Below are 13,846 nucleotides of genomic sequence, written 5' to 3' on the forward strand. Positions count from 1 at the left end.
ACTGCTATATGTCAAGAAGATCACATATAGGTTATACGTTATTAAAAATATCTAATTTGTAGAAAAAAAGAAACTAGCACTGCCAGAGTACTGTAGGAAGAGAACCACAAATCATTTATGATAGTGAAACTCTAGTGACATTCCCTTTAAAGTCAGAAAAAAGATTCCTCCTATAACCCCTGTTATTTTAATAACTTTCTAGAAGTATTAGCCAAAGCAGTAAAAATTGTAAATAATGTAAACTGGAAGATAAAATTATTATTTCGAAATGATATGATAATCCACTGACAAAATTCAGTAGAATCACCTGAAAATAAGATCAGAGCCAATATATAAAAATCATTAGCTTCCCTAATTTCTAGAAAGAACCAGGTAAAAAATACAATGGGGTAAAAATTCACGTTCATAAAGGAAAAAACAGAGTACTACACAAACAAAACACATTCAAAAGAGAGGTGTACAGAACCAACATTGAAACATCATGAAACATAAAAGAAGACTTAATAAAATGATTCACCATCCTGCTGAATGTTAAAGCATAATTACAAAGATAATAATGTTTCCACAAATAAATGTAGAAATGCAATGGAGTTACAATAAATATCCCACTAGCAGTTTTGTTTAGAACTTGACAAAATTACTCTAATGACCTAGAAGAACAATCATGAAGAATATTCAAGAAGGGCCGGGCATGGTAGCTCACGCCTGTATTCCCAGCACTTTGGGAGGCTGAGGCAGGTGGATCACCTGAGGTGAGGAGTTCAAGACCAGCCTGGCCAACATGGCAAACCCCATCTCTACCAAAAATTCAAAACTTAGCCAGGCATGGTGGTGCACATCTGTAGTCCTAGCAACTGGAAGGCTGTTTCAGGAGTATCGCTTGAACCCGGGAGGTGGAAGTTGCAGTGAGCTGAGATTGTGCCACTGCACTCCAGCCTGGGTGACAGTGAGACTCACTCTCAAAAAAAAAAAAAAAAAAAAAAGAAATAAACAATATTTAACCAAGCAGATACGGCTTGCACAACTAGATTGCAAAATGTGTTATCAAAATGTGCCATAAAGCTATAGGAATTTAAACCTATTCTGTTCTTGAAAATGTTAAAAAGTAGTCTAGAATTCAGTATATGATTAATATCGTATTTTGAATTAATGTAATAGAAGGATGGATTCTTAAATCAGTTTGGCTAACTGGCTATTCATCTGGAAAAGATGAAGTTAGATCCCCATCTCTCACTTTATACAAAAATAAATTTCAGATGCAATAAGATTTAAATGTAAAAAACTGAACCACAAAAGTACTAGAAGAAAAGTAAGATACAATTTATGTAACGGTGAGATGGAAAAGACCTATCTCAGCATGCCAACAGCCAAATCATAGATAAAAATATTAGACCCATGGCCGGGTGCGGTGGCTCACGCCTGTAATCCCAGCACTTTGGGAGGCCGAGGCGGGTGGATCACAAGGTCAAGAGATCGAGACCATCCTGGTCAACATGGTGAAACCCCGTCTCTACTAAAAATACAAAAAATTAGCTGGGCATGGTGGCGCGTGCCTGTAGTCCCGGCTACTCGGGAGGCTGAGGCAGGAGAATTGCCTGAACCCAGGAGGCGGAGGTTGCGGTGAGCCGAGATCGCGCCATTGCACTCCAGCCTGGGCAACAAGAGCGAAACTCCGTCTCAAAAAAAAAAAAAAAACAAAAACTAAAAAAATATTAGACCCAACAACTAATCTCAGAGATTAAATCTTTCAGTTTCAGAAAACTGAAAGACAAGAAAATTGAAGGAAATAGCTGCATCATATAGCAGAAAGCGAGTTAAAATTTTAACCAATAAAAAGATTTTGTAAATTAACTTCAAAAGCAGAGCACTCCACTGAAAATAAGCACTACCCTTCTCATGTAATAGATGAGGTAAGAAAAATCCAGAGAAGACGGGCTAGAGCATACATTGGTAACTCCTGGCAAAAGACAGATAAAATCTGGGTTTTGTAGTCCCCTAGAAACATGATTATTCTATATTATCAGGTTGCCTAAATCTAAAAAAAAAAAAAAAGAGAGAGAGAGAAAGAAAAGAAAAGAAAGAAAAGGAGCAAGGGAGACAGCAAGGGAGGGGAAAGAAAGAAAAAGAAAGAAAGAAAAAAAAAGTTTTTTTGAAGCTTTTTTGAGCTTTTGAAGTTAAGAAAAAAAAAAGAAAACCAAAGCATATTCCAATGGCTATGGCTAAATACTTACCTATGCATGTTTCTACAAATGTTAAGCTAAAGAGCAATATCCTACCCTTACACTAACTATGTAAGTGACTTAACCTCTCAGCCTTGCTGCTCATCTTAGAGCAAGTGAAATTGAAAATCTCTAACACTATGCAGTTCAACCCCACTTGCATTAATGTATAATGTTATGGGCAACTCAGAAACCAACCTACATACAATTCAGTGAACATTTATCAGGCACCTACTATGGGCAAGATACCATAGTAGATACTGTGAGGATTTAGCTTTGGCCTCTACTTGTATAATCAATCTATTACCAAAAAATTTTAGAGCTGGAAGAACTGAATTTTATAAACGAGCAAACAGGCATGTTGAATATACTGAAATATAAAAGCTTTAATACTTTTATAAAGTTAAAGTTATTCCATATATATAAAATGTTAAGGACTATCATATTCTTTAACAATTCTTTCAAATGATTAGATAGGAATATAGGGAATCTGAGCTTGAGCTCTAGCACTGCCAGAAATTCATTTTTAAGAAAATTATTATCTGAATTCATGTAACATAAAACTAAACATTTTAAAGTAAACATTTGGTATGTTCACAATGTTGTGTAACTGCCTCTTCGACTAGCTCCCAAACTTTCTTTGCAGTGTAGCAGTGCATTCCAGGTGTGCTCCATCCTTGATCTTAACCATTTCCTAATGAAGCCCATGATTCTTTGAGGGATTTCTCAAATCACTCATCATGACTGGGCAACTCTTTCTATTCCAAAATCATTTAACAAGTGCCTGTGTAAATCACTACCAACAAAATGAAGGGCCATGTAATTACCCAGAAAAGTTAATATCTGGAGTCATCCACAAGAACTAATTACAAAACTGCATTTTTAGTAGCTGGACTTTTATTACCTGAACTACACCCTGCTTCTATTCTCTCATCTCAATCTCTCTTTGTGAAAGCTTGCTTGCACAGAGTATTCAAAAAGTGTCCAAGCCCAAGTTCACAAGAGATGAATTCATAGGTTCTCCATGCAGACCCCTCTTTGGCAGGCAAGGTTTATGCAAGAAATGTTTGCCTATGAAAAGCTGATAATTATAGGTATGTTTCAGAAAGAAATGACAATTGCCATGAAGATTTACACAGTACCTTAAAAATATTCTTTTATGCTAATCATAAAATTACAACTACCAATGTTCTCTGAGAATTTCCTATGCCCTTGACACAGGTCTAGGTTCTTTGTATACATTATTTCATTTGAGCTTTATAACAGTTATAATGATACTGAGGCTTAGAGGTTAAATGACTTGCTCAAAGTCATCCACTTTACATTTGGAGAAGCAGAACTTAAAAGAAGGTTTATCTGATGCACAAACTTGTTGTCTTATCTACCAGGCATACTTCTCCCCTGAGACCACATAGCCAATTATGATCCCTGAATCGTTTCTATAAAGAATTCCCACAGCAGCTGAGATAAACCAAAGCCACAAGGCTTAACTTTGAAAGGCACTCCCAGGCATTCTGTGGGGAAAGAGCAAAAGGTTCACCATCTTTGAAAGACTTAGGAATTCCAACCATTAGTCATCAGCTGAGGTGCACCAACAAACACTGGTTTCAATCCATGTCAAAGATATTTTCATTATCCCCATGAAAGGATTAAAAACTGTCCCCTCCATTTAACATCACAACCTGCCTCCTTGTGCCACCTTCAGCACTCCCAATCCCCTTCCCAAAACTGCTGGTTTCCCATAGTCTTATCACTATCTAAACACTATGCCATTTACTAATTGACTGTGCATATAATTATTCTAGTGTGCTAGAATGCAAACTCATTGAGAACAGGGATCTTCATTTTATTCACGGCTGTGTCTCCTATGTTTTAGAGATATAGTGACCTGGGTTACAGTTGGAGCACGTTCATCTTCCTTGCAAAAGTGTATGATGGTATCTATTCAAATCACATTCTAACATTTCACCAAAACCTGCTAAACACTGCTAAATATTTCACACATTTGAATGGAGATACTGACACATTCATAAGTGAATGCAACAGCTACGTCACCAAGGAGAAAGCTGTAATTATGGAATAATAGAACTATCACTGACAGATGGAAGGGGTTTTGCTTGTTGTTACAGCTTATCCAGGGAATTATATAAAGAGTTCAGTGAGTTAGCATAACTGACAGGCAATATATGCATACAAATTTAGCCATAATACCTCAACTCTTAGGCATAGCACTGGGGAGCTGAAAGGCAAGAGAGGAGGGCAATGAAGGAAGGATGTTTAATTTCAAAACAAACGTGAATCTTTTTTTTTTTTTTTTTTTTTTTTGAGAGGGATCCTGGCTTTGTTGTTCAGGATGAAGTACAGAGGCATGATCTTGGCTCACTGCAACCTCCACCTCCTGGGTTCAAGCCATTCTCCTGCCTCATCCTCCTGTGTAGCTGGGATTACAGGCGCACACCACCACACCTGGCTAATTTTTCTATTTGTAATAGAGAGGAGGTCTCACTATATTGACCAGACTGGTCTTGAACTCCTGACCTCAAGTGATCTACCCGCCTCGGCATCCCAAAGTGCTGGGGTTACAGGCATGAGCCACTGTGCCCGGCCTAACATATGTGCATACTTATAACAGAAGTTACTGTTTGGAAAGTGTTTTCAATGGCTATTAATTCTATAACGGAAACTACAAAAAATAGTGTGACAAAGTAGTATGAAAGAGAATGGGTTAATAACCATTTTCCTGCATTAAATACTTTGCAAGTTACCAGGCACTGTTCTAAGGCCTTTACATATATTACATCATTTGAATATCCTTATAACAACCCTGTGATATAGGAACTGTTATTATTTTATAGGCAATGAAACTGGGGCTCAGAGATGGTGTCTAACTTGCCCATGGCCACACAGCTACTTAGTGATGGAGCTGGTACTCTACTTTGGTGTTTCTCAACAGGGGGTAGTTTGGTCTCCCAGTTGACATGTGGCAATGTTTGGAGACATTTGTGGTTGTCCTAAGTAGTGGGAAGGAACTACTGGCATCTAGTGGGTAGGAAGAGGATGGCCCCACAACAAAGAATGTTCTGGTCCCTAAGTGTCACTAGTGCCGAGGTTGAGAAACCCTGCTCTCAAACTCTTCAGCTCTGTACTTAAAGCTTGAGAAACATCTTTGATATAAGGACTTCTGTCGGTTTAAGGAGGAAAACAAACTGTAACATTTGGTTAGAGGTGGTCATGTTAGAAGAGAAGTACATTCATTTCCTGAGGCTGCTGTAAACAAATTATACTAAATACGGTAGCTTAAAACGATGAACATTTATTCTCTCCTAGTTCTGGAGGCTAGAAGTCCAAAGCCAATGTCACTGAATTGAACCTGAAGTGCTGACAGGGTCATGCTCTCTCTGGAGGCTCCAGGGGGACTCTGTTCCTTGCCCCTTCCAGCTCCTGGTGGCTGCCAGCAATGGCACTCCTTGGCTGGTGGCCGCATCACTTCACTCCCTGCCTATGTCTTCACATCACCTTCTCCTGCATGTCCCTCTCTGTCCACCTCCACCTCTTTCTCGTTAGGATGCTTATGGAACATTTAGGGCCCACCTGAATGTTTTGAGGGGTAATTTCCTCAAAATTCTTAATTCAACCGCATCTACAGAGACCATTTTTCAAAATAAGGTAACATTTACAGGTTCTAAGAATTAGGATGTGGATATCTTGTAGCTATCTACCATGAGCAGATATTATTATTCCCATTTTGCCATGAGGAAACTTCAAGTCATGTGCCCAAAGACAAATGGCTAACAAGTGGTAAGGGCTCTGTCCACCTCGGAAGCTCATTATTTTTTCTTCATACAGTGCAACCTACAAAGGCTAGAGAAATGATCTGAAATCCGGCTGGGTGCAGTGGCTCACGCCTGTAATCCCAGCACTTTGGGAGGCTGAGGTGGGTGAATCACCTGAGGCTGGGAGTTGTGAGACCAGCTTGACCAACCTGATATCTACTAAAAGACAAAAAAAAAAAAAAAAAATAGCCGGGCATGGTGGCACATGCTTGTAATCCCAGCTACTCAGGAGGCTGAGACAGGAGAATTCCTTCAACCCGGTAGGCAGAAGCTGCAGTGAGCTAAGATTGCTCCAGCCTGGCCAACAAGAGTGAAACTCTGTCTCAAAAAGAAAAAAAATCCGAAACCTAGCCTCCGAGTAGGGCCTACTGTAAGAAAACTACAAATCCAGGAGTATTCTAAGCACTGTCTGTAAAAATCATGATGGCACAAACTTTCATAATATGAGTGTCTGAAGAATACAGTCACCCGTAATCTTTGCATAGAATTGTCCAGAACCTTCTTTCTGAGTCTAAAGTAAAATGCAGCAATTTACAGCTGTAAATGCATGTGCTTCTTTAGCATTTGTACTTTATAATGGACTAAAATCCTACACTTGCTGTGAGAGGAAGTTATTGCCAGTGGAGGGAAGGATACAGTGGGCCTGTGTGTCTGTGGGGGCTGGAGTTTCCATAATCCCAGAAATGTTTTGATGTTAAAAATATTGGGCATTCAGCTCTAAAAAGGAATAAAGCACTGACACATGTCACAATGTAGATGAACCTTAAAATATTACACTAAGTGAGAGAAGCCAGGCACAAAATGACACAGACCGTGTGATTCCTTTTATGTGAACTACCCAGAGCAGTTAAATCCACAGAAACAGAAAGCAGATTAGGGGTGGCCTCGGGCTACAGGGAGTAGGGAATGAGGAGTGACTGCTTACTGAGGATGGGGTTTTATTTTGGAATAGTCAAGGTATCTTGGAACTAGATAGAGGTGATGGTCTCCTGCATTTTTTATAGTAAAATAGTTAATTTTATGTTCTATGAGTTTTACCTAAATAAATACCTAAATGAGGCCTCTATGCCAACAAAACTCTGGGGTGGACAATCCATGTCCTTACAATGTAGTGTTAAGCCATATTATGGATCAAATTCTAGAGTAGTGGCTTCTAACTAAGATACTATGATTTTATATGATCCTGGACTGAATATGTCTTCTAGTATTCTAATTTTTGGATTATGACAAGGTGTAAAAAAAACAGCAATAACACAATTTTAAAATTCACTTCTAATTTTTTAACTAAAGTAATAAGTACTTACTGTAAAAAAGTTATATTATGCCAAAGTTTATAGTAAAGTATAAAAATTTTACCTCCCACTCTCCTAAAATTAGTTGCCTGCTTGCATTTCTTTATAACAGAGCCAGATGAGATAATAAAATGAAAGTGCTGTGTTAACGCTGAAGCATATTTCAAATGCAAGGCATTATTAGTGTAAATAACGATACTCATCAAAAAGACAGCATAAAGGAAAACACTGCCATGTTACAGCGTGCACTTGATAACTATATAGCAGTAATAACTAACCAACAAAATTGGTGGTCTGTTATTTTACAATCAACAGACAGTAATTAAGCAACAAACGTCAACTACTGCAGTTTCGATTTGATAATAACCAGATAGGACACACCAGAAGAATGTGCACATACGAGATAAGCCTCCTCCTCCACCTGAAGTAAGTACACCCAAGTTGTCACCCAGGGAGTCTAGACTGCCTCCAGGGCCTTATATGGAGTAAAACTTGTTAAAGAAGGAATGTGAGATTCTCTGACTTGTGGCCAGAGTTAGGACTGTCTATGGAGTAGGCAGGGAAAGAATGAGAGGTAAGGTGATCGTCAAGCCTAGTTCAAGACCAATACCTTCCTTCAGAATCCAGCTTCTATTCTGCCTAAGGAGAAAGACATTCTCATAGCCTATGAACCCCCAACTGTGTGGGCTGAGGGCAGGGATGGGTCCGGGGTATGGAGGTGGGGGGAAGCTATGACAACTTTGGGGATCTACTACCTGTAAACATGCTGCTTTCGTGGGCTGCATCTTGAAGAGAATTTCTCATGCTGTGTACCATGCAAGTCAGATTCTGGGCTGGGAACTAGTCTTTCCATTCTAGCTTGAGGCCAGGCTGCTGCTGCCTCGGTATGATCTGGAAGTGGTAAGTCAGGCCTTGCTGCAGGGCAGAGGACAGCTGGACATGAAGGACTGCAGGAGAGGCAGAGAGAGGACAAGACCAGAAGAGAGATGGAAATGTTAAGCTCTTGGCCATGCCTGCCATTAACCCCTTAGGTGACCTCACAGCTAATTTTCCTTAGTGTGGTATCTGTAAAATGAGGTGGCACCTCTGCTCCGCTTGCCTCAAACTAAGTTCTTGTTAGAAGAGAGTGAGAGAAAAAGAGCCAGAGGGAAAAATAAAGTGAGACAGAGAGAGGAGGGAATGGGTAAGGGGAGATAATGAACAGAAAAATATACCAAAAATTAAGCCTTGTCTCAGCACTTCCTAAACTCTGTCTATGCCATATAACTAAGTATCTGTATGTTAAGAGTAAACACACTTTGGGAGGCCAAGGTGGGGGGACCACTTGAGGCTAGAAGTTCAAGATCAGCCTGGCCAACACAGCAAAACCCAGTCTCTATTAAAAACTCAAAAAAATTAGCCAGGCATGGCGATGCATGCCTGTTGTCCCAGCTACTCAGGAGGCTAAGGCACAAGAGCAGCTTGAACCCAGGAGATGCAAGTTGCAGTGAGCTGAGGTCGCACCACTGCACTCCAGCATGGGCGACAGAGCAAGACGCTGTCTCAAAAAAAAAAAAAAAAAAAAAAAAAAGTTAACACAAAAGAAGAGAGACATTTGGGAAAGAACCGCTTAAACAAAGATAACTTTTAAATTCATGCTTTTATTTATCTATTCAACATATATTTAGTGAGCACTGGTTAGGTTCCTACTACCGAATAAAACAGACATGGATTTTCCTTTATGGGGCTTACCATTTGATGTGAGAGAAGGACACTAAATAGCTTGAATAACTTATTTGGAAACATTATCATCTATAATATAAGATGTACTATGAGGGAAATAGAGAATTACAGTAAAAGAAAACAGAAAATTAGGGGAGATCTACTTAGGTGGAGTTTGAGCAGGGAAGTCTTTACTAAGGAAGGAACATTTAAGAATCCTAAAGGAACAGAAGGAGATGGCAACACAAAGCGGGAGCAGGCAGCAGAGAGGGAGCTTCCTGGGTGGAAGATTCAGGTGGAGCACAGGCCCTGAGGCAGGATAGAGGACAGGAGAGGAAGAGGCTGGAGCAAAGTGGACAGGAGACCAGAGAGCCTTTTCTATGTTATATGTTGTGTGCATCTCCAAGAGCTAAGGATAAGCCCTGCTTCCCGAAAAGGTATTACAGAATGTCAAAATGGGATGCGTCAACCAAGCCACTAAGATGGATGAGATACCAGATTCCAAAGTAAAATGCCAGGCCTAGATGCAGTTTTTCAAAGAACATAGCCCAAAACTTTTTTCACTGGTCTTAAACCTCTTACCTACGGTGAGGCTACAAGTAAGTAGGGCTCTTTGTTGGTGGCTAAAAGGAGAGAGTGTTTGAAGAAAGTAGGCTGCAGTCTGGTCCTAGCCTAAAGGACTAAGCATAGGGAGAGGTAAGAGTGCCCTCTTCCTGCTTCTCTCCTTTCCAGCCTAGCGAGGTACTCAACAGGACTACCTGGAAAGTGTGAGACTCTTATGATATGGAAGGCACTGTGACCTTGTCTGGGACTTTGGCCTAAGGACTCTGAAGAACTGGAGAGCTGGCTGGATGCTGACGGACAAGCCAAAAGAAACTAGACCTGCACTGGGAGCAGCCTGTCCTCTCCCAGTTGGTGGGAACAAGGAGATGTGAGTGTTTCCCATGGATCACACCATGCGCATATGTACAGGGCTATACACTAGGGTATTCCCAACAAGGGCCACCTGGGCAGCAAGAGAACCCAGTAGACGGGAATACGAATGGATTGGTGGGCTTTCTAGAGACTGTGGAATGAGTCTGCGATTAGGCTGAAGAGTGCGGCAGCCCCACCAAGGAAACTGGAAGAGGCCCCCAGAGACAACGTGAGAGGGTATCTCCAAAGAACTCACTAAAGGGCCCCCCAAGAGAAAGAATCAACTGTAAACACCCACAACACAAAGAGAGCTCGTCTATGATACCGCCTGCCAAGTAAAAACTTTCCTACACTCCTTCCTGTTCCCCACCCAGCCCTTAAACCCAGCACAGAAGTCATAGCTACTGAGTAAGCAAGAGAAAAAGCCTCCAACCACAGCCCCTTCTCCCTGCAACAGGCCCTAGCCAGGGGAAGGGGAGCAGTTATACATATGAATGAGGTTGGAAGCTTTGACTATCCCATGATACTAGACATTTTAAGTATCTGGCAAATTAAAGTCGGGCTTTTTTATTATATATGAGGAATCAGAATAGCCACGTGATAGATACATTTTCATCCAAAACAGGGGAAATGCTTTCCACTAAATAAATTTTAATGGAAGAGTGGGAGACTTGATGAAGTTGTTTTTTGATGGCCTCCCATGAAAACTATTTGTTCAAGCAGATTACACATAAAACCCCATTGTGCTAGCACATGTCATGGAAAATGTGCTTTCCAAAAATGAGGCCCAGCATGCCCCAGCTTGAGGATAAAGACCACTGTGGTTTGTGGGTTCACTTTGTAACATTGTCCACCCTTAGCCAGGCCATGCAGAGCCTTCAGTAACTATGGCAACTGAGGCTATGGACCTCCTGCCTACATCAGTTGTTCTCGTTCTTACACCTTCCTCCCTTTTCAGGAAGACAAATGTGTTTCAGGAAGGAATCCCTATCACCGGGAACCGCCACCAAGCTCAGCTCTGATCCTCCTGAAACAAGCTCTGACTGAGTCCCCAATATTGTGTCTTCTGAGTCTTCTTCTTAGATGTCACCTTAACAGGATTCCCAGCACACTTATCTGGCACCCAGCTGAGAAGACCAGAGCCTCAACCCATACTCAGCAGGAAACTCAACTAGTATCAATGGAAGGACAGGGGCCTCTTTAACTCCACCCATTCAATCTCGCATTGTCTTATGTGTCATGAAAAGCAAATCTTAACATGCAGGGCAGTAAAACATGACATGAAACTCATCTTCAATAAACTGGCACTTTGGTTAAACAAATGCGAAAAAGTCAACAGCCACATCATCCTTCTATGCCAGGGGGTTTTATTAAATCAACATACACTGACCAAGTCTTTCTGATATTGGAAATACTGCTTACCAAATCTATACCACCTGAAAAGGATTTCTTCTCACTCATACGTACAGTTCCTATGAAAGCTCATTCAAAACTGACATTAAAAGATGCTTTGGGCCAAGTTGGCTCACGCCTGTAATCCCAAATTTGGAAGGCTGAGGCTGGATGTTCGAGCCCAGGAGTTTGAAACCAGCCTGGGCAACACAGCGAAACCCCAACTTCAGACTAAAATAAAAACTTTAAAAATTAGCCAGGCATGGTGGCGTGCAAACATAGTCCCAGCTACTCGGGAGGCTGAGGCAGGAGGATTGCTTGAGCCCGGAAGGTTGAGGCTGCAATGAGCTATATTTGCACCATGCTAGCCTGGGCAACGGAGCAACAACCCTGTTTCAAAAATTTAAAAAAGAAGTTTTGGCATTTGGGCTCTTTTTCAAATGAACAGCAGAGGATCTGAAGGTTTCTGGGCCTGCTCCCCACTAGGTTCTGAGCTCTTTGAAGGCAGGGACTATGTTTCATCCACTTTCGTACAATCCTGGGGCCTAGGACAAAATCTGGTACAAAAGAGTGTTCATTCAAAGTCTGATAGCTGATGAGTGAGTGAAAAAATGAACATGCTGGCTCCTATTTTAAGTGAGATTTGTGTGAATACTATAATTAAATCTGTTTTTAAAAAGAGAGGGACCCGCTATCCATCACTGTTGACCACTCTATTTCAGACCATTTTGAGTATGTTTATTTGAATCTTGCAGTCAGTTAGTTCTTTTGTGTCAGATTTTCCTGGGGCACCTCTTTCTATAGGCTCCTGAGGCCACCCATATCAGCTGCCCATTCACACCACTGAGAAACCGCAAAGATCCTGCATGGTATTGGGCTCCATCAAAGGGAATCAATGGGTCTCTAAAAGGGAATAATACTGCTTTAAGATAGGTATTTTCAAAAGAATTACCTTTCACCTCTCTCCTAGAAGGACCTTTGGAGCTGAAGCAGAAAAAGAAAAGACCCTCAAACCCAACACTGAGAGGTATCAGGCACCAGAGAAAGGTCACAGGACTAGGTTTGGATGGCTCTGCAGTCACGTCTCAGCTCTGCTGGGCCTCAGCTTCCTCATCTGTAAAATGGAGATAATAAAACCTACCTCAAAGAATCATTGTGAAGAGGGGAACAAGTGAATGTATGAAGGCTCTTATTATAGCCCTTAACACATAATAAGGGCTCAAATGGCAGTGAGTTTTATTATTATTATCTAAATATAACACAAATTACACACACCTACCTGTATATTTAAAGATAATTTTGTGTCTGAGTGGTCTACAACTCTCAAAGGAGCTGAGTTCCAAAACTCAGCTGTTTAGAATGTGGAATGCACTTTCCCATGGAAACAATGCTACAAATCATAAAACTTTAGAATCAGAAACTAGTTGACCTTACAGTACATGTAGTGATGTAGTAAAACTTCCCACTAAATGTAGGATTGCTTAATATAGGCTCTCTGGTGTTTAAATTCCAAGCAAGGCCACCAAAACCAATATAACTTATATTGTCATTGAAAACACATGCAAGCAAACAAATAATAGTGGGAAATGATTTTTTTTGGAAGCTTGGTTAATTAAAGTATATACCTACAATGAAGCATATTTGCTTTTAAAAATGGTTAAACAGACTGCATATATTACTAATACAATGATGTTTATAGCATACTGTTAAGTGAAAAACTCAGGTTATAGGCTTTGTATAGTATGACACACATCCTCATGTTTTTAAAATATGTATCTACATGTTTAGTGTTTGTATGTGTGTGTGTATACAAATCTGCTTCTTTTATAATTTTGAGACAATTTCAAATGTTTAGAAAAATTACCATTATAGTACAAAGACCTTTCATTCTGAGCCATTTTTGAGTAAGCTGCTGATATGAAGGGCTTCAGATGAGCCACCCAGGGAGCTGTCTCAGTCCCTGGAGGTTGCGGGGGACACAGGGGCTGATATTTGACTCCTGTTTCTCAAAACACTTAATGGAAGAACATTTTAATTATTATCCATATGGTAATTTTCTAACACACTTCCAAAGAAAGAGAAGCTTATACATAAACCCTAATATAATGTGTTATCTCAGGAGACACTGAGTTAAATAGCGGAAAATAATTTTTAAACATTCAGTAATATTTCAGCTTCACATGTTGTTCTAACCTTAACTAAGATTTCCTTCCAATGCTGAACTCATATGGAGGTGAGGCAACATAAATTTCTTATGAGTAGGGCCATGATAACCTACCCGGCTTCTCCCCACCCCCAACAACTGCCGCCCAAATTTTCCAATTAGTAATATGAGATAAGGACCCTATCAGCAGCATGAACAAAATGCAGCAGGCCCATGGAGGAGAAAGTGACAACTGGGGTGCTAGGAGGGTGAAGAGAAATGCCAAAGAGAGGAAGAGGTCGGGTAGAGGAGGGAGGCAGAGAACAGAAAGAAAAGGCTTGGTTACCAAGT

General features: G+C 40.6%; 1 protein-coding gene across 5 annotated transcripts in view; it reads right to left on the reverse strand.

Moving 5' to 3' along the window:
- The window catches only part of PIP5K1B (phosphatidylinositol-4-phosphate 5-kinase type 1 beta), a 344,249-nt gene that overhangs the window by 291,512 nt on the left and 38,891 nt on the right, over positions 1–13,846 (reverse strand). For 2 of the 5 annotated variants that reach the window (XM_032290961.1, XM_032290958.1), the window contains exon 2: positions 12,305–12,466. The exons of 2 other annotated variants lie outside the window; for them this stretch is intronic. The gene's annotated coding sequence lies outside the window, so the exon portion shown is untranslated. Of the gene's footprint in view, positions 1–12,304; positions 13,325–13,846 lie in introns of those variants that run through there. One more of the 5 variants, XM_032290959.1, reaches the window with a different exon arrangement.

This window comes from Sapajus apella, unplaced genomic scaffold, assembly GCF_009761245.1.
Source record: "Sapajus apella isolate SASKATOON/1434 unplaced genomic scaffold, GSC_monkey_1.0 scaffold24, whole genome shotgun sequence".
Classification (NCBI taxonomy): Eukaryota; Metazoa; Chordata; class Mammalia; order Primates; family Cebidae; genus Sapajus; species Sapajus apella.